This window comes from Sinocyclocheilus grahami, unplaced genomic scaffold (assembly GCF_001515645.1).
Source record: "Sinocyclocheilus grahami isolate Dianchi unplaced genomic scaffold, SAMN03320097.WGS_v1.1 scaffold51.1, whole genome shotgun sequence".
Lineage (NCBI taxonomy): Eukaryota > Metazoa > Chordata > Actinopteri > Cypriniformes > Cyprinidae > Sinocyclocheilus > Sinocyclocheilus grahami.
This window is the reverse complement of record NW_015505230.1, coordinates 1,953,437-1,975,186: the sequence shown is the minus strand read 5'-3', so window position 1 is coordinate 1,975,186 and position 21,750 is coordinate 1,953,437. Positions and strand designations below refer to the sequence as shown.

Sequence of the window (21,750 nt, the reverse complement as noted above, 5' to 3'; positions counted from 1 at the left end):
ACTGCTCAGCTTTTAAAAACCAAAATCACTTAAACATGCACAAAATCATATTTACGACTTCCAATCTTACAACCATAGGAACTTCTCAGAAGGACATGAAGGCAGGATTAGAGACTTCAGTTCAGATTTGAGTAGACTCAAATTTGGATTAGGTGCAGACTTCATTCATACATTCAGAGCACAAGAAATGCTTTCTGAGGTGCCGCTACACCTGCATGTGAGGAATTGCACGGCGCTAATTAGCATGTCAATATTTGAATGGCCAGGCAGAACATCCTGCATTTAGCCTTCAGCAACAGCCTTAGACGTCAGCTTACAGGTCTGCTTGTCAGAAATTTAGCATCTTGACACAACGTACAGTACATTCAACAGTCTCATCGCCTCTAAAGATCTTAATGTGAACCCATTAGTCAGTCCTTGCTGCAGTTTGGTTCTTAATCTGTTCACAAACACATTTCAGCAAATAATTTGACAAGCATTCACTTTAAAAAGTAAAATAAAACCTATTGAGCTGCCTACCTGCTGTCTACTAAGGCAGCATCTTCTAAGACAGTGTCCTACCTGAAATTAAGCATTGTAGTTTAACTTATTGCTATAGATTTTGATATTAGCGTGTCACTAAGACTTCCACACTGCTCTTATCTTACAATGCCATTCGTAAAATTGTCCAACCTGTTACTCCCGGCATGCTGTTTCCCATGAACTTTGACTTATTTGTGAACTTGTGAAGTATCACAGATGATACATATCAATAGTAAATTTAATAAAGTAAAAAAAGTCTTTGGTCTTCCCATGCATTACAGTAACCACATGTATTTGGGGCGAAAGTACATTCTGTTCACTCCAGCCGATTTAGCAGAGACTCAGTTATCCCTGTTGAGCCGTGAAGATTGCAAAGCTTTCCTTTGGGAAGAACAGAACTCTTTGGAACTTTGGAATATTGGAATTTCAAGTAACATACAGATGAGTTAACAAATTAAATTCATATTTACCAGTAATAAATTTTGAATTATTACAGACAGTGGGACAGATTTTAGTGCATGAGAGAAAACAAGAAGAGCCCTGGGCAAAGATGTGCTGTTAATCAAAATGGACAGTGTTTAAATGGGTAGAAATAGTGCTGTATCTTTCATTTAGAGAACAAGTGATGGAGGAGTATGTTATTCGTCATGAATGTCAAAAGGTTATGAAATATCTCATTAAGAATGGGGAGCAGTGATCAGATCAGAGAGTCAGTATGTATTAATAGACTGCTGTATGCCTGACCCATAATCCTGAATCATTTTCTACTTCTGGACTGTTCCGAGGATTTGAGCTTCGAGATGTTTCATAAATACCAATACAAATCTACCATAAACCCCCCACACACCAAACACCTGACCCATTCCAAATGCTCACAGTTTCCTAAAGCAGATTCAAATCCAGACCCAGTCCAAATTCTACAATTCAGAATTTAAGAACTGGCTACAGGAGGTTTGAACTGGAATTAAAGGAAGTGGAATTTACTGCATTGCATTTCATAGAAGTTCAACAGGTATTCCATTCTGGAAAAATATCATATTAATATATCTGGATATATATAGATGCATTAAATATAAAAATATATAATGTATATAATTAGTACAATAGGAGTCATTTTAGACAGATTTGTTTGTTCATCTATAAATATCAAATCTTTTAATATAAAAACTTTTTAAACTTTCAGAAAAAGCTTTTATCAAAATTTTGTTTTGATGAACACTCCTTTTCTAGCTAAAAATTGCACTTATTGAAGTCATTAAAAATATTTGAATTCCAGTTCCTTTTCATTTAAATCTTGGTACAGTATGTTGCTTTTCATGAAGATTTACGTTGTTGTTGTCGTTTTAAATCTGGTCACTACATGTGACGACATAGGTGTCCTTTTAAATTAGTTTTGTACTGAGGGATAAATGTAATTTATTTTGTGACATCATACATTTTTTACTGCATTCGGGCATTTTTCTCAGCATTTTCTGCATTCAACAGGTACATGGCTATCGTTCATCCCCTGAAGCCCCGTATGAAGTATCAGACAGCGTACTGGATTATTTTTGGAGTTTGGATAATCCCAGTCCTTATCGCGGTGCCGTCGGCATACTTCGCTACAGAGCACGAATACCCACACAGCATGCTCGGCCACGACAAAAAGATCTTCTGCGCCCAGATCTGGTCTGCAGACCAGCAGCTCATGTATCGCTCCTACTTCCTCTTCATCTTCATCGTGGAGTTCCTGGGGCCCGTGGTCACCATGTTAGTCTGTTACGCGCGGATCTCCAGGGAGCTGTGGTTCAAGAGCATCCCAGGATTTCCGACGAAGCAGCTGCGTAAACGGCTACGGCGGCGGCGCAGGACGGTGATAGCACTGATCGCGGTTCTGGTGGCGTATGTTATGTGCTGGGCGCCGTATTATAGTTTCACGCTGCTGCGCGACTTCTACCCGGCGCTGATCACGCGTGGCCGTAACTCGCTGGTCGTTTTCTACATCATCGAGTGCATCGCTATGAGCAACGGGGTCATTAACACTCTGTGTTTTGTGAGCGTTAGAAACAATGTCACAAAGTTCCTCAGAGCCGTCAAACTCGCTAACTGGCGCTCGCTAATGGTGGAACACGACATTAGGACTTCATCCTTGCGAGTGACATAGGATGTGGAATGTACACGAATAAAGAGAAATGATGGAGAAATAAACTAGGTGATACAAGGCCTCAACAATGACATCATGTGGGTCAAGAAATTTCCATAAACACATTTTGGAAGGAGCCACAGAGTCATAAACACATACGGGAACAAATAAATTAAGAATGAGCCTATATTTGTTTTGGAAGCCAGAACAACAGAATTACCACTGCAAGAGTTTCAGATCACATGATAGACCAATGATATGGTTCAGCCAAGAGTTGTGATATGAAAAATTCAACTGATGAGATTGGCTTGTGTAAATGCTCCCAGATTAATATATTTATGTTTAATCCGCTACAGAAATAATTTCCCAGTTGTTTAGGAAAAACATTGCTTCAAAGACCCCCTGATGTCAACATGCATTTTCAGTGATCAATGTAGATTTCCTAAAGGTGGTAGACCAGAAGTAATGTTGCTGATCAAAACCCTGAGTTAACAGAATTTAACAAAAGTGCCAGATGAAATGTTCAGTTTGTAAGTCCTATTCAGACTATTGTTCAATAAAAGTGGCCGTACCAACATTTTTGCAAAAATGTAGCAGTTTCCAGCTGAAATGGACCAGTGTCAGTGAAACGCCAACTTTTATTGCTTTTCACACAAATCATAGGAGTAGATTATCAGTTAAAAAAGACAGTTCCATACACAATATACGTTATGACCTCAAAACACTTTTGCATGACTTGTTAACTAATACATTTTGATGTCTGCACTGTAAAAAAAAATCTGTGACGTTTACGGTAAAATACCAGCAGCTGTGGTTGCCAGAACTTCACCGTAAAAATATGGTAGCAACATTTTAGGTTTTACAGACTTGACTTAAATTCACAATAAAATACTGTATTTCATTAACTGATGTAATGTTAATAAACCAACACATTGAAGTACTAATATCTGTTTTGAACCATTGTAATGCACTAATAACCACCAAAATCTGGTGGTGATGAGAAAGTCACATGATGAACCAACGCTCATCACAAACAGCTTTTCTACGAGCTGAGGAGGGCAATACTTATATATAGAAGGTGCACACAGTGTCATTCACACAAACACTAAACCCCATCATGGTGACACACGATACTGAAATAATGCAATAAACATTCATTTAACAACATTAGATGTAAGATTAAACCCTAGTGTACACAACTGATAAGAAAAAACTAAGAAGAAACATTATTTCAACAAAAAAACTAAATATGAAGTGTCATGCAGGGAATTCTGGGAGTGTCAATTTATGTTTTTTCACTGTAAATTATACAATGACTTTTTATTTTTCACTTCCAAAGACCGTATTTTTTTTACAGTATTTTACTGTAAAATTACATTAAATGTAATTACATTTATTTACCGAATATATTATGGAAACTTAATGTTAACCAATTAACAGGTTTTTACTGTAGCATTTTTACAGTTTTTTACTGTTAAAATCACAATCATTTTTTACAGTGTGCATCACATAACCAGCTCCATATATATGGCTTTTCTGATGTAGTAATGATGTACTTGTGAAACAATTCACAATAAAAGAACTCAAACACTAATAGAAGCAATCTGAAATGTCATGGTTTTTTGAGCAAATGCATTTTTCTCTCTCGTGTGCTTTTGTTAACACTATCATTTACATCATGTACATTATTTATTAACCTTTTAGTGCCACTAAGTTAATTTAATTTCTGAACTGCCGCAATTTGAGGAACGATATACAGTATAATAAAACATTGACAGATTCTCGTGCATTTGTGCAGATCAAATTTCACCCACTTTTAGCGCCTCTCACTGGATATTTCACTTTGAATGTTTCACAAAACGTGCAAAGAACCAACGTAATAATTTTGCAGAAATCAGTGCCACAGGTATGTTTTACCAATGAGCCTGGGTTATAGTTTTACTGCCCATTCATATCGTGTCACTTGGCTGTTCCCTGAATAAGTTTATTTGTTATACAAAAACTGCAAAACAGTTTGCAGTTGTCACTTGACCACAAAAACATGGTTTTTATTAACCTTCCATGTCTGTTAGGTCTTTTCAAAACACAAGGTTGAAAATTCATTCAAGCTGAAAAAAAGTAAAAAATAAATTGCATTAGTTCTGTTTAGGGTCTCAAGTGTCCCAAGGTATAAAAACATGATTAATGCAATTAACGTTAACATTTTGTTTTCTGATTATTGTACATACAATTATCTATTTAGGTTTATCACATTTTTCTAATATATTAAATTTCATTGTATTTTTTTAAATTGACCTGAAACAGAAACACTGTATCTGTAATGGATAACAGTCACATCTGGAGTCAATCTGGAAAAACAGTCTGGATGCAACAGCTTCCAAGTTATATCCGCCTACAGGGTTTTCACTAGACCAGAGGAACATTAAAAAAAAAAAAAAAACGTGGAAGCGTAAATCAGAGGTTAATTTAAAAACTGCAATTGTTATTACTCTGGGATCTTAAAAATATACAAATTGTAAAGTTAGTTTTCCTAGTGTTCAATCCATATGCACACATGGGTAAAAGATGCAGTTTTGTGCCAATTCGATAAAAAGATTGTTTCCGTACAATGCCATCAATGGTTTGATCATATTTAAGACTCTCCGAGTCATTTAACGCACTGAGCAAATAGAGAACCATAAGCAGAGCAGAGCTTGGGAGATATAAAAGTGAACAAAATCACAGTATAACAAGTCGAGAGCAGCAAAAAAGCCATCATTAGCAGAACCACTGGTCCCCTTGCGCATCGTGAGTTATCATTGTGTGCCTGAATCTGAAAAACACATTCATTCTGTTCTCAGTTAACTGCCTACGTAGGCTGCATTTTAAGATGCTATGTTGCCTCCAGACTATTCGAAAAAATTAAATTTAAGATGGTGGATGAGGAGGAAAAAAAGCTGACTCGAAAAATATCAATCACCGACTAATTATTGAAATCAAATTAACTATATAACCAGGGATGCACATATGTTTTTCAGTCTGGTTCTCACGAGAGCACCTGGAGATTTGGTTTGGTGCTCAAACAGCACATAGTGTGACCCATTAAATATAACTATAAAAAAATTAAACAATTAACACAACTTTACAGTAAAAAAAATATACAGTGGGTATAGAAAAGAAGACACAGTTTATGTTTTATCCAGCTGCATTTACTCAAATAAGTGCAACTTATAACATCCAAGTGAAAGATATAACACCAACATGTCAGAAAAATAAAAAACTGAATCACTGAGTTGGTAAAAGGATCAACCTCTCCTAAAATCAGGTGTAGCTAATCATCTCACACAAAGCCATTTGACTTTCACCTGTGCTCATTTTGATCAGCTCAGCATGAAAAGAGCTTTCCTGGAGCATCACAGTCTTTGGTAGGTCTATGGGTGTCAAGGCACTGTCAAAAGATCTCCGGGAGAAAGTTGTGGACAGGCACAAGTCAGGAAAAGAAAAAGCCACATGATGAATTCTGGGAATGCATGCTTTAGCCACTAATATGTAACTCTGAGATACTTTTATGCATCTTTTAGGGGGAAATAACGTACAAAGGTGTATCTTCTGAAAGGGTACCATCCCAGAGATGGCTTTTGATAGCTTTTTTGGTTTTTTTACAGTTAAAATTAATATTATTTTTACAATCCAGTTTCATGTAGGATTCTGTCTATGTAGGCATCTCACTGTTTCAAGGATGTTGTGCCTCAAACAGGAGGAGAACAAATTTAAATAGTAAATACAATTTTCAAAAGCATTCACACGTAATGGCCACATCCAATTAAACGCCACAACTTCCGCAAGAATGGAATTACTAATGCGTTAGATACAGATTTGTTCTGGTTGTTTGTCACTGAGTGAACAGGGTCAGTGTTGCAGAACTGTGAAGTGTGAAATCTAACAGCATATGTGGAGATCATCATGCAACAAAAACAGCGCATTAACAGGCATACAACATTGACTTTGAAAGGTCTGAAGCACAGACGGTAGTGCTTTGTCACTTTACTGAGCTAATAAGAAAAACAGACAAACCCTAATGGTTATGGCAGTTCCTGCTCTTAAAGTTGGAATAGAGGCATGCTAAATGTTAGAAACAGAAACTCATTGTCGCTATTTACCTCCCTTCTCTTGAAGACTGATGCTGATTTATAAACACGCAGCATTTTAGTGCAGCTGAGACCCTTCATAAGCAGTAAAAGCTGCCAATTTAAGTAGCTACAAATATACTGAATATACCACCACTCAAAAGTTTGGGGTCTATAAGATCAATATTTATCAGTTTACACAAAAATATGAAGCAGTTCAACTGTTTTCAACATTGAACCCTATCAAACACCTCTGCAGAGACCTGAAAATGGCTGTCCGCCGACGGCCCCCATCCAACCTGACTGAGCTTGATAGGATTTGCAAAGAAGAATGGCAGAATATCCCCCGATCCAGGAGTGCAAAGCTTGTTGCATCATACCCAAAAAGAATCAAGGCTGTAGTTGCTGCCAAAGGTGCTTCAACTAAGTGATGAGTAAAGAGTTAATCATTTTAATAATTTCAACCCAAATGAATCATTGTACAAAAGCTGACAAAAAATTTAAATGGCATAAAGATAAATAAAAAAATCCTTAAAATAAACACTAAAATATATAAAAATTAACAAGGCCCAACAATAAGATAAAACATTATCTGATGATGATATGAAAACCATTTTTCCTTACTTACATTTTTTTAAAATTAATATTAAATTTTTTCCCCTTAATGTTTATCTTTGGTCTTGAGGGTAGATGCATGGCTGATCTGTCTCTCTTTTCTGTGTGTCTGGAGGGATTGAGATTAAGCCAAAAAACAATCCAAAAAAACCCCCAGATATCACATTCATCTCATTGAAATTTCTGACAACTGACATCTACCAAAAAATAGGCTTTGTAATTGTGACTGCACTGACAGATGGAAGGTCAGGAATGAGCCCGTGTTGGTAGCATGTTGTTATTTCACGTCTCTTAGAGATCAGCTTTAAATCCTGTATAGTGACTGGGTGAAACACGGGATGGGTGGAACTTAATCTGTGAGCTGTGGTTCTCTGATTCAGTACAGTCAGGCCATCAACAGCATGAATTCAAACTGCTTGAGGAATGCGAGACGGATTAGGAAACCAAAACAATGGAAAAATTCTTCTTGAAAAGAAGAACTTTTCTTCTTCTTTTTTTAAAAAACATAAAAAAACATTAAGAAACACTACAAAAAGAAAGAAAGAAATAGTATCTGTATTTTGGAATTAACTAAATTAACTACAAATAATTTTAATAAAATTAATATGCATATTTAATTTGCTATCACAACTAAACTATGCATGACTGTATTTTTTATTACTTGCATTTAATAATATATATATACACATTTATATCATTACCTAACAGTGAACAATTTTTACAGCACGCGCGCGCACACACACACAAAGTTCATTTATATCCATTCATAACATTGATATTAAAATTAAACTTGAAATGTTACAAATGTATTAGAATAAATTAAAATGCATACGTTTATTAAAAATAATAAATTATGATAAAGTATTGTACAATGGTAAAATCTAATGCATTAACTGTGACTAATTAAACCTTACTGTAAAAGAGTTACCAAAGTTTTTTAATGTCCCATAAAATGTTCAAAATGCAAATTTTTCATAAGAATTGAAATAAACTGGTGCATAATTTAAGAATTACAATTTACATAAAAAGTGTTCTGCTTGTGTTGCATAAATGAAGCCTTACAGTTTTGTTTTCGAATCATAGTGAGTGCCCTTGCTGTCTTCTGAGGGAGCATCCTAAATAAAGTGGAATCTTCTAAATGAATGATTTCAAATGCTCACACATATGAATCATACAAAATAGTGTGCAAAATGCACAGGAGACTTAAATAGACTTAAACTTCAATAGTTTTAAAGGGCACGTGCAGTGCTGCCAAATTAAGTGATTCTAGATGGTTGCATAATTACTCTACCAACCCTACCTTCTGGAACAAACTTACATTTACAGCAGTGAAGGACTAAACGTCTGGCTTGTTTCATGAGCAAGCGCAACTAAGAGCAAATGTCACAACATATCCTATCCTGAGATAGCAGAAAGAAACAGCATTCTCTCATCCGCCGAATAAAAGGAACTGGAAACATTGCCATGGAGACAGTAGGGAGGGCAGCTGGCGCTGATTATCAGGACCTGAGAAAGAATCTCAATTCAACCCAGACCGAACTCCTTTAGATCCTCCTTTTGATGGATTAATTAAAACCTCCACGAGCGCAGCAGCTGATGAAGCAATACAGAGCAGCAATACTCACACAAGGTTATTTGAGGTCAACTACATGATCAAGACAAGACTTTTTAGCTTTAATGTTTTAAAAAGCTTTTAAAATTGCATCCTGTTGCATTCTGTTCTTGAACCCAAGACATTTTATGCGAAACAGCTCAGAATGTCTTAAAGGGATTGTTCACCCAAAAGTGAAAATTTGCTGTTAATTGACTCAGTCTAGGGCCATCCAAGCTGTAGTAGGTGATTTTCTTTCTTCAGTAGAACAGTAAAGAAGATTTTTAGCTGAAACCGTGGTCCTTGGTGATTCATAAACTGCAAGTCAGCGGATCACAAATTTAATACCTGTGGCTCCTGACAATATATTGAGGTCTTACATGAAGCGAAACGATTGGTCTGTGCAAGAAACTGATCATTATTTACAACAATGTTAGCTGTAATCCAGAACCTCGGGCAACGGGGAAGAAAAATTGTCTTTGATCTTTCAAGCTGTTTAATGCCACTCATCGGGTGTTGCATGCGTCAGTCCAAAAGAAGTTAAATAAAAAGCGCCCATCCATAAAAAAAGTGTCTCACACAGCTCCGGGGGGTGAACAAAGTCCTTTTATAGCGAATCGATGCGTTTTTGTAAGAAAAATATCCATATTCAAAACATAATAATCCCTTTAATGTAGCTTGCACCAACAGTTGTAAACAGAAGCAGCTCCGGGCGGATGACGTATGGAGGTCGGCATTGCGCATGCGCCGCTCAGAAGTGACGAACGCGGAAAACAAAACAACAGTCACTTATCAGAAGTACAAAACGAGGATTTGTAAAGAAGAATGTCGGAGGATTTCGATATAAGCCAAGAGAAGCCAAGAGAAGCAAAGAGAAGCAAATAAACTTTGCTTCCTTTGATCCTGTAAACAAACGTTGGTTTTCACGAGACTCACCGGCGCATGCGCAACGCTGACCTCATACGTCATGCTCCCGGAACTGCTTCTGAGTACAACTGTTGGTGCAAGCTACATTAAAGTGATTATTTTAAGTATATTTTAGATCATGTCATCATTCACAATAAAAGTAAGATGCTGATCTTTTAATGCCGAACTCCAAAAAAATAAAAGAGAAAATGAACTATAAAGTATGATAAAGTACTCTATATGACTTGTGCTAAATATATACATATATACAACTATTCCTTAGAATATGAAGGTAAAAGGTCATGAAAATAATCTAAGACTTAATAAAATGCCTCCTTGGAGAGTGTGAGGTCTTTCATAGTCGTTGTGAGATAAGTGTCAAGAAGCTGTTTTCATGGAAAATACCCTAAAAGGAAGTCACTTCGCCCTCCTGACGAATGCTTTCGCTTCTTTCTGCAGGCATTTAATGTCCTCTTTGCCACGGTCGTCTGATTCGGGCACATAATCCGAGTCTTCATCCACCTCCTCCTCCTCACTCTCATCATTAATAAAACTGTTTTCATAGTGATCATCATTCTCAGCAGCAGCGGTCTTGGCTGGGCAAACAAAACAGCATGAAATGTGGTTTGAATAAAAGATTTTGGACCCAGTTTACACTTGTATTTCACACTGACCCCTTGTGATCACCTAAAACAGTGTAAATATGGCTTGAGAAGCTTAGGCTATGCAAGATGCGGCTACAAGCTTCAATTTTTAAGATCTTCTGAGAAGATCTTATCAGTGAAACTTATCGACTTATCAGTGAAGGCACTGCTAACAATTAAACATCACAAAAGCCTGTGTTTCTCACAAATATTAGTTTCTCCTAATATTAATTCTGATCGATGCTGATGTCCATATGTGCAGTCTGTTCCTCCCCAGGCTTCATGCAGCATGTTTTCAATTAGTTTAAGACGAGTTTAATTGCATTAAATGTGACTACAGCCCAGAGGAGCCTCAGGTGACTCACCAAATATTACGCTCATTCAGTCCCATGGAAAATGATTCAGACTCTGGCTTCACTGGGCAAACGGATTTGCGGGTGTTAAATATGCATGGGTTGTAACTATAAACATTGTTTATTCTTCATCTCAGAATGTCAAAGTGACTGCATCTGCAGTGATGACCAATGCAACAAACCTAGTCATTTTAAATTAAATTACAGATATAAAATTCCCCAACACCCTTCGGATGAGGATTAAGACATGCTGATTTTTAGGGAAGATGCCAGAGAGCTTTCAAAAAGACTGCTGCACTTATATAACAGGACCTTTCCTGGGGCAAAATGCCATTTTGTTGTAGATTATGTGATAAAGTGATAGAGTTGATAGACTTTAAACAATTTCAAATAATTGTGTAACTTAAATGATTAACAAATACATTTTTATAAGTTTGTCTACATAGGATATATTAGATATTTTAGGGTAAAAGTAGTCTCACTGCTCAACGGGTATATAGTGCAAATTAGACAGGACAGAGGAAAGGAGAGGAGAGCGGCAAGAAAGACTGATGGCATTTTTAAGGATTAGGAACAGTGTTCTGGAAAGCGCAACTAATATTTTTCCATTCCTTCTTAGATGAAAACTATTTATTTCACATTAGAACAGCAATAATGTGGCGATTTAGCATGCACAGTCATAAAACGACATATTGCCCCCCCCCCCAAAAAAAACATTTTGGCAGCAATTATTAAGTTCTGGGGAGTAACTAAATCCATTTCTCTATATTTTAATTTATTGCCAAACAGGATCATAAAAGGAAGTAAACACGACATTATTCAGTTTAAAGTTAAGGAGGACTGACTGAAACCTCTTACTCTTAATTAGTGGTGTCTGCTAAGGTAAGCATCACTTTTATTATTGCTAAACTTAGAGCTAGAGATCTGAATAAACCCTTTGTCTTACGCCAAGTATTTAACTGTGGCACACAATTCACATTAATTCACATGTAAAAATACTCACGTGGTGATTTAGTGTGTTTGTACTCTTTCTTGTGAAGTAGATTCTTCCTGAAATATTGAAGCAAGCACAAAGAAGAAGAAACTTTAAACAAATGCTAGAGTTACACTTGATCTAATAGACTTTTCATTTAAGGCAGGCAAATTAAAACAAGCAAATCCATTGTTTTTCATGCAATGGTCAACTTTGATATATTGGGCTATTTTGCATACTTAAAATATCTTCTTTCAGACTAGTGGAAAGAAAGCATTCAAATGACACATTTAAGTGTTTATTTGATTCATTTTTATATATTTGTGTCTGTAGATTTCAATTACAATACATATTTTTGAAGGCCGTTTTCTCGAAATGAGTTTTTACTGAGGGGTCTATTCATATATAATTGGCCTGATTTTAAACATTTAGTTTCTGGCTGCTGATAATACTTTCTTATACGTGGAGCGATAAAATGAGATATACTCTGTAAAAACCTTTATGACAACAAAATGAAAAAATAATTTTGAACCTGGCTTTATCCAGTGTTCAGATTTCTGTTTTGAACATGCATGCAAATTAGTGCATATTTAATTTGACAATGCCTTGCTTGCATATTTAAACCTAACATTTGTGAAAACTAGTAATACAACATGATTTTGTTAATGTACTATGATTCATCTACTGGGGAAAATATGGTGATATCAAACAGTTCAAATGTTTACCCCATTAAACGGTGGTGTCTTGCTTTAATGTTGTCTTCCTGAGCTCCACGTATTGCGATTCTTATAAAGATGTGTAAAAGTGGACAGTCTGGAATTTTTTGCACTTTTGTTTCATGTTTTGCATCTTTCTTTCAAAAACCATTTTCACTGAGAAGGAAGTTTTGAGTTCTAAAAGTAACAGTTTTCATAATACAATGAATTCTCAATTCAAAAGATCAAAATACTGTGATTCAACTCTATCGAAGCATTTAAATGAGGTACTGTGCTGTTGTTAAACTCATTTGTCGTCACCTGTAGCAGTGGGTGCCATACGGTCAGTCCGGCCTGTCACTGTCAGCATCCTCTGCCTCCTCTTCCTCATAGTCACTGTCTCCAGGGTGACTGCACTCCTGATAGTGGACCGGATTTTTCCTGGCGTGATGAAAAACACAATTGCCGAGTGAACTGCTGTCAGGACATGCATGCACACAGTAAATACTACGTTCTGCTTACATTTCAATGCAACAAAATACAGGTACTAGCTCTATGTGACAATTCATGTAAACATATCTATCAGGATTTACAAATAAAATGTACTATTAAAAGTTAGAAAAAACTCAATGTTTAAAATGACAAAAATGTATTATATATATATTTTTACATTGCTAATTTTATAAAATGACAGCAACAGCAAATTATAAAAGTCAATAGATAAATAGTACAATTTATTAATGATAATACATAATAATAAAAATTATTATTACTGCTATTATGGAATCATGGTTTATAATAATAATAATAATAATAATAAAGTTGTTGTTGTTATTAAGTACACAGCATTTATAATAAAAATAATTATTAACAACAATCATCATCATCATCATTACATGTTTCTACCTTGTGATATTTATCATTTGCTGTTGCTGTCATTTTATAAAACTGTATAATTATATAAACAGTGCACCCATCAAGTAACCACTTAATTAAAAAGTTAATAATATATAATAAATACAATATATTGTTACATTATTTATATAACGTAGTATTTATATAATATGATATAATATATGATATATAATATAATAACACAGTGAACAATAATATATTGTAATGTACTGGGGTCAATAATCCCACATTGTGTACAATGTCTCAGCTCATTTACCAGAGGTGCAGACTCGTCTCCAGAGTCACTCTTCAGTCTCTCTGCTTTCCTTTTGGGCATCTCTTCCTCCACCTTCTCTTCCTCAGATGACACCTGTGCGGCACGAGCCCGTTTGGGTCCAGTTGCCCTCTTGGATGTAGCTCCTTGTTTGGGTTTTGTAGGAGTCGCATTCACTGCTGAGCTCTCGCCTTCTCCAAAATAGACAGAAAAAACACTGTGTTATTGATGGATAATGTCAATACTCACTTTTTCCTGAAACACCCCAGAGGGGCTCCAGATGTGACCTGTGGCACTGAGAAGGTCAGAGATGAGAGGTGACATGGATGTTTTGCAGACAGAGAGAACAGTACAGTACATGAGTCAGTCTCTCCAAACATCTATCCATCACGGTAAGTGTGTGCAGAGGAAACAGGGTCTGATGGGAGAAAATTCATGAGGATCCTTAATTGAATCATTGTGAAACATTTGCAACCAATTTCACTTCCATAATATTCAACAAGGAAACAACGTAGCACTTCACTGTATCCATGAGGAATCATTTCAGGTTGTAAATGTGAATATAAGTAAATATAAAATAAATATTATAATTAAATATTAAATATATTAAATGCTTAAATGCTTAAATTATCCTATGCACATTTATTTATGTAAAATTAAGCTCACATTTCACCAAAATGATATATTTTCAGAGAATTAACATATGAAACAGAAAATAGTATTAAATATGTGAGTGGGATTTGATGCATCACCACTTTCACCAGTCTTTTTAATCTTATGTTGCCATTAATAAAAAAATCCAAAAACCAGATGACAGCAATATAAAATTATGGGTAAGGATGCAACATCACACCCTGAATGGTTAAAAAAAGGCTTTTGAAGACTTGTTCACTGTAATGGACATCATGTATCAGAGTGTTAAATACTGCTTGCTAAAGACAAATCTGCTCCTACATGAGCTGAATAATGTTTTCTCAAGCATGACCCTGAATGCTGGGTAAAGTGCCACGAGATCTAGATGGAGTGTTGAATATGACAGGATTGGTGCTAATGAGCTGTTTGAGAAGTCTGCAGCACACTTGTTCTTTTTTGTGAGCAAATTAGCGACACATCTGCATTTCTGGTGAGCTGCAGAATGCATGGGAGTAACACTGAGGATGAGGAGGACATCTGGGCCAAATCTGAACCTTGTCTGGCTGGTTCGGAGTCACAGCACTGTAACTGATCTGACAAGTGGATGGGGACTAACTCGCTCTGCATTCTCCATGCATTCCTCAACAACAGGCTGAGTGGAGTTGCCGTGACGACCAGCCACTAGGCGGATATGTTCTTTCTTTTTTGAATGGGTGTGAACAGACAGAACACTGGATCTGTTGCCATGGGGACAGTACCTTTGGCTGAGGTCATCATCCAGGCCGGCAAAATACGCTTCTTCTGTGGAAGATCAGACTCGTCCTGTTGGCTCTTCGTGGCTGCCTTGAAAACACAAAACAGTTTAAAATAGATGAGAAAATTATAGTATATAGGATATAGTCAAGTAGGGTATAGAAGAGTACAAAAATATAGATACGTATAAAAAAAAGTAGGGTTTAGAGGAGGATAGATAAGAAAAGTAAAGCATATAGAAGATGAGTACAGAAAAGTAGAGTATAGAAATATATGTACAGACAAAGAGAGGTGTAGAAGAGAGAAACTTTAAAAAATATAATTATTTTTAATTAAAATAAAATATATATTAATTTAATAAATGAAATCATCATTTAAAAACTGCATTTTGTATTTACTTGCATTATCTTTGTGTAATATTTAAATTAGTTTGATGATCTGAAACATTAAAGTGTGACAAACATGCAAAAAAAGTAAGAAATCAGGAAGGGGGCCAACACTTTTTCACACCACTGTATATATATATAAAGTTGTACATAAAAAAATAAATAAATATAAACATTAAGCTTTTCTCTCCCCAGAATGATCTATTTTGGTGTTACAGGAAAAATAGCTTAATGTTTAGAAATATATAAAAATAAACACATAAAAAAATTATTGCAAAAGAAAATAGTAGTCAATATTTCAGTGATACAGAACAGTAGGTTATAGAATTATATGAAGAGAAAAAGAGGAGAGAGAAATTACAGAATTTAATTTCTACAGAGTGTAGAAGAGAGAAATTACAGAATTGTAAGCATATATAGTATGGTATACAATGTACAGAAGTATAGAAGAGAACATGGAAATTCCATGATTTTTCATACTACATAGGAAGATTTTTTTAATGTATAGGAACTCTGACAAGAAGTCTCTTATCAGGGTTCCTATGCAATAAAAAATGTCTTATCTACCCAAAATCTTTAAACGGTAGGGTATACTGTATGTGGTATTCACACACACACACACACACACACACACCTCATTTGGAGAGGAAAGAGTGTGTGAAGGATCACCGGCTCCTTTATTATCTACCCAAAATCTTTAAACGGTAGGGTATACTGTATGTGGTATTCTCACACACACACACCTCATTTGGAGAGGAAAGAGTGTGTGAAGGATCACCGGCTCTTCTGTGAGTGTGGCGCTTGGGCTCGTGGGCATGTAGCTGTTGGCTTCAAGTGTGGCCGAGTCTAGAGCGAGTGTTGCTGGTCCACTCGAACACTTTTGCACCTCCTCCTCAAATGCCTGACTGTTTCTGTGAAGAACCAGCAGTGAAAACCTTCTCTACTTCTCTAAGTTAAGCACCACACTTTGGTAAAATCCCTTAGATAAGCTTCAATAATGTAGAGCACAATCAATGCTTGTAACTCATCAGTCTTTAAAACTATTCATCATTAACCAAAAAAAAACAATCCCTCGTCAGTGTGACCAAGCGCGCCATAAAGAAATTAAGCCACCTAATAGTCTAATTTCACAAATGAAAGGCATGACTTTTAAATGCATGCAAATCAGCACATTCAGAATCAATTTGTCACAGCAGCACTTATCATTTGTTTATCAACTGGGCGTTATCAGAGCGTCTGTTTTAAACATGTCCATTCAAGCCCAGTGTGCCTGTCTGCTCATTATAGAGAAAGACAATAAAAGTGTCCTTTGATCTGAACCCAGTGGTCACAGATCGGTTTTAAGGGAAAAGGTCAAAATGAAATAAATCCGCCAGACACTCATTATCTTGACTGGAGGGACTATATAGACGAGATAAATGACTGGCCTTAATAAAGGGTGCTATTTTAAGATGACAAAGAATGATAACCCTGCATGCATGAATGTTTTAGAATATTCATGAAGTTGAGAATATTCACGAGGATCCTTAATTGAATCATTGTGAAACATTTGCAACCAATTTCACTTCCATAATGTGACAATATTCAACAATAAAACAACGTAGCACTTCATTGTATACACGAGGAATCATTTCAGATTGTAAATGTGTTTCAAACCAGAAGGAAGCCAAACTTGAATTTACTAAGAAAATTTCATGTTGACTTCAAACAAATGCATTCAACACCAATATTAACCCTTTCCTTAAGGAAGTGAAAGAAATAAGAGAGGAGATTGCAAACATGTTGTACTCGGTCAGAGCACTGCACAACAAACTGTTCTCTGTTGTTGCTGAATAATAAATGAATGCTTGTGAGTGACAGGCTGAATCACCTGGGGGTTTGATCATCGTCTTTGACACGCACTCTGTAAATGTATTTCCCAGGCATGAGAGAAAAGATGTGGCCCTCCTTTAGGCAATGCCACTGGTCCTTCTCCAGCAGCTGAGGGGAAGCCACAATGTTCATCTGAATAAAACATGGGTTCAGGTGTGTCTAGAGGATAGAATGCAATGTCGATCACATGCAAATAGTAATCTTTTTTGCATATTTACATACAGGCCTATTCAGTTACTTTGGAGACAACGAGGAGAGGAAGAAATCAGGCTGGATTTGTCTCCTGTATGAGCATGTGCACTAAATGCTAAGCCACGGCTTTGACAATAATTTCTCTAAACAAAATGTCAAAATTTAAACCAATGTTGTTTTAGAATCACTTATTTTTATTTATTTATTATATATTTTATTTAGTGCTGTCAGACGATTAATCGCATCCGAAATAAAAGTTTTTGTTTACATAATATGTGTGTGTACTGTGTATATTTATTATGTACATATAAATACACACACATGCATGTATATAATTAAGAAAAATATATTGCGTTTATATATTAAATATATTTATATGCGATATAAATTATATGAATGTAAATACAGGTAAAAAATAAATACAGGTTTTCAAAATATATGCTGTATGTGTGTGTATTTATATGGTGTACAATACACCAACATATATTATGTAAACAAAAACTCTTATTTTGGATGCGATTAATCGCGATTAATCCTTTAACAGCACTAATTTTATTTTTATTTAGTTTAAGTTTTAGCCTTTTTTTGAGCGTTTGCCATATTTCTTATGTATGTTTCTATACATTTTAGTACTTAGAACAACTTTTTAAATATATTTTTTGTATTCTATTTTATTTATTTTTAAAATAAATTTGTTTGCCGTTTTGTTTAACTTTTTCCATCTAATATTTATATTTTGTTATTTCAGCTTTTCAATTATTTATTATTTCAATTAACAATACAAATTAATAGTTTTAATTAATAATAACAACAACAACAACAATGAATCGAGCTTGTGCAGCTGGGAAAAAAAGTATGTTTAATGAATTAACTCAATAATCCGAATATTTATGAGATTTTTGAAAACAAGGGCTTGTTATATACTCAGAGTCGAAAGACCAATGGAAGCAAACATTACCCAAATAACCCAGAAATTATTGTTGCTATGACAGCATGACTAACAGGCTATAACGACGACACATGTAATTAAGAGAGACAGCTGCTTAAGAGAGAAAGATGCGAGGAGAGAGCTCATATTTAAAAGCTTTTTTAATCGCATCCGAAATAAAAGTTTTTGTTTACATATTATGTGTGTGTACTGTGTATATTTATTATGTACATATAAATACACACACATGCATGTATATAATTAAGAAAAATATATTGCGTTTATATATTAAATATATTTATATGCATATAAATTATATGAATGTAAATACAGGTAAATATTTTCAAAATATATGCTGTATGTGTGTGTATTTATATGGTGTACAATACACCAACATATATTATGTAAACAAAAACTCTTATTTTGGATGCGATTAATCGCGATTAATCCTTTAACAGCACTAATTTTATTTTTATTTAGTTTAAGTTTTAGCCTTTTTTTGAGCGTTTGCCATATTTCTTATGTATGTTTCTATACATTTTAGTACTTAGAACAACTTTTTAAATATATTTTTTGTATTCTATTTTATTTATTTTTAAAATAAATTTGTTTGCCGTTTTGTTTAACTTTTTCCATCTAATATTTATATTTTGTTATGTCAGCTTTTCAATTATTTATTATTTCAATTAACAATACAAATTAATAGTTTTAATTAATAATAACAACAACAACAACAATGAATCGAGCTTGTGCAGCTGGGAAAAAAAGTATGTTTAATGAATTAACTCAATAATCCGAATATTTATGAGATTTTTGAAAACAAGGGCTTGTTATATACTCAGAGTCGAAAGACCAATGGAAGCAAACATTACCCAAATAACCCAGAAATTATTGTTGCTATGACAGCATGACTAACAGGCTATAACGACGACACATGTAATTAAGAGAGACAGCTGCTTAAGAGAGAAAGATGCGAGGAGAGAGCTCATATTTAAAAGCTTTTGCTGTCTTAACATCAAAGGTGAGCACCGCTTTTCTTTGATAGAAGAGCGTAAAATAAAACCACCATCCCGACTCTCAGCCCACATCAAATGACTAACAAAAACCTACAGGCTTCAGACGCAGCTGACCATTCTGGTTCTCAAGGATGCCGTGGTTCCTGGACACTCTCTTATCATTCACCTGGAAGAGAGCAAAGACACAGTGAAACAGATATATAACTCTTTGCAAAACTATATGACGATAAACTGTATCTTGAAAAGTACGAATGCTTCTGGTGAATGGTACAAAGCTTTGGGGTCAGTAAGATTTTTACTGAGCATGGATGCATTATTAAAATGATCAAAAGTGACAGTAAAGACATTTTTAATATCGCAAAAGATTTCCACTAAAATATGAAGCATCACTACTGTTTTCAACATTGATAAGAGCAATAAGAGAAGACTCTTGAGCAGCAAATCAGCATATTAGAACGATTTCTGAATGATCACGATGTGACACTGAAGCCTGGAGTAATGATCCTGAAAATTCAGCTTTTCCTCACTGGAATAAAATCCTGTCTATCTCAAACCTTTGAACAGTAGTGTATGTATTCCTATAACTTTTTGTGTACACCAGCATATAGACTATCTTAAAGCAAACTCCCATTTTGATTTTATTGGGTCTTCAAAAAATAATCCATGCTTTATAACTGTTGTCAGGACTTCTGAGGTTTGTTAATACACTGAAAAAAAAAAAAAACGTTTCAGTTCATGGAGCACTCTGTGAGATATTCCACCTCAGTCTCTCTGATTTCTAACCCTCAAACATAAGGGTGCCATCCTGAGGGCTTTGATTGCTGAATGATGAAATGCTCATGCATGAAACTGAAAGTAACATTTGTTTTGTGTGTTGTTTTATACCATAAAGTTCTATGCTAAAGCAACATGAATAATATATACAGTCATGGCCAAAAGTTTTGGCAGTGACATACATTTTGTGTTTTACAAAGTTTGCTGCTTAAGCTGTTGTGGTGTTCATTCACATTGTTTCTAGATTATTGTGTAGAGTGATCAGATGCATTTTAAATAATTGCTAAAAGCTTAATTGGCCAAAAAAATGAACTTTTCACACACAAAAAAAAATAAGAATTTCACTGTTTTTTGATCCTGACACAAAATGACCAGCTAACATTAACTGACTAATCATATCAGCAGCACATGTGAAAGTGTGAATGAGTACTAATCAGGTGAATCACTATCATACTAATGAGATTGTAAGAGCAGACTGATTGCTATAAAAGGAGGGAAGAAACGCTTCCAATCATTGTGTTCTTGTAAGCAATGAAAACCTCCAAAGAAACACGTGCAGCCATCCTCGCTTTGCTTCAAAATGCATGCATGCAAGGAAAATGCTACAAAGAATATTGCACCTGAAAGAACCATTTACTGGATCATCAAGAACTTCAAGGAGAGAGGTTCGACTGCAGTACCCTCACTGCAAAAACATAAACATAATATGTAATGTTTTTAAATAACATATAATTATAAATAACATAAAGACAGTATTTTTTCCCTTGGGTAATTCATCCATGCCTACTGAGCTTTGCAGTATTTCTGTAAAAGTGCACAACAGACTTGACTCAAATTCAGGCACTCGAGTTTATTAGTTATAGCCTGATAATTTGCACAATGGCAAGAACATTAGCATGCCATCTAATATATTTTAAAGACATATTAGTAATGGTTAACCTAGCCCTAGAAATAGTCCTCTCCCCAGAACAGTTTCTCCATAGGGCAGCTCTATAGGACTGCCACCGTCCACCTGCTCCAGCTCGAAGCCTGGCATCTGTGCATAAGACACACAGACCTGTTTGGACTTCATGTTCAGTGATCAAATATCTTTAATGCGTGTACAAATGCTGTAAAGCAGATTTGAGCTCGCCCGCGCTGCAGACTTAAATCTTTCTCAACACAAACTCTCCCATTATTACTTTAAGAGAGAAAATACTTTCTATTTAATTAGGTCGCGAAGACGAATTCGTTAGAGTCGCTTCAACGCTAAAGAAACTGACTGAGAAGTGCGGCAAGAAATTAATATTAATGATTATTTTTCGGACTTCCGGTGAACTCCGCGATGAGCACGCGCTGTATAAACACGCACGTGGGCTCTTTTCTAAACTTTTACCCAAAAGGTGCACACATTTTGTACACAAATAATATAAAATGTAGCCTATACCTCAAATTCTGCATTATAATAATGCGGAATCAAAACAACTTCAAATTTCCGCTGAAGAGACGCGCATGCGCAGTG

General features: G+C 35.3%; 2 pseudogenes; one reads left to right on the top strand and one right to left on the bottom strand.

The window, feature by feature from the left end:
- The first annotated feature begins 1,205 nt into the window (after nucleotides 1-1,205).
- LOC107583234 (prokineticin receptor 2-like) lies at nucleotides 1,206-2,920 on the top strand (annotated as a pseudogene).
- A 7,128-nt stretch (nucleotides 2,921-10,048) lies between these two features.
- Nucleotides 10,049-21,750, bottom strand: LOC107583233 (aprataxin and PNK-like factor; annotated as a pseudogene).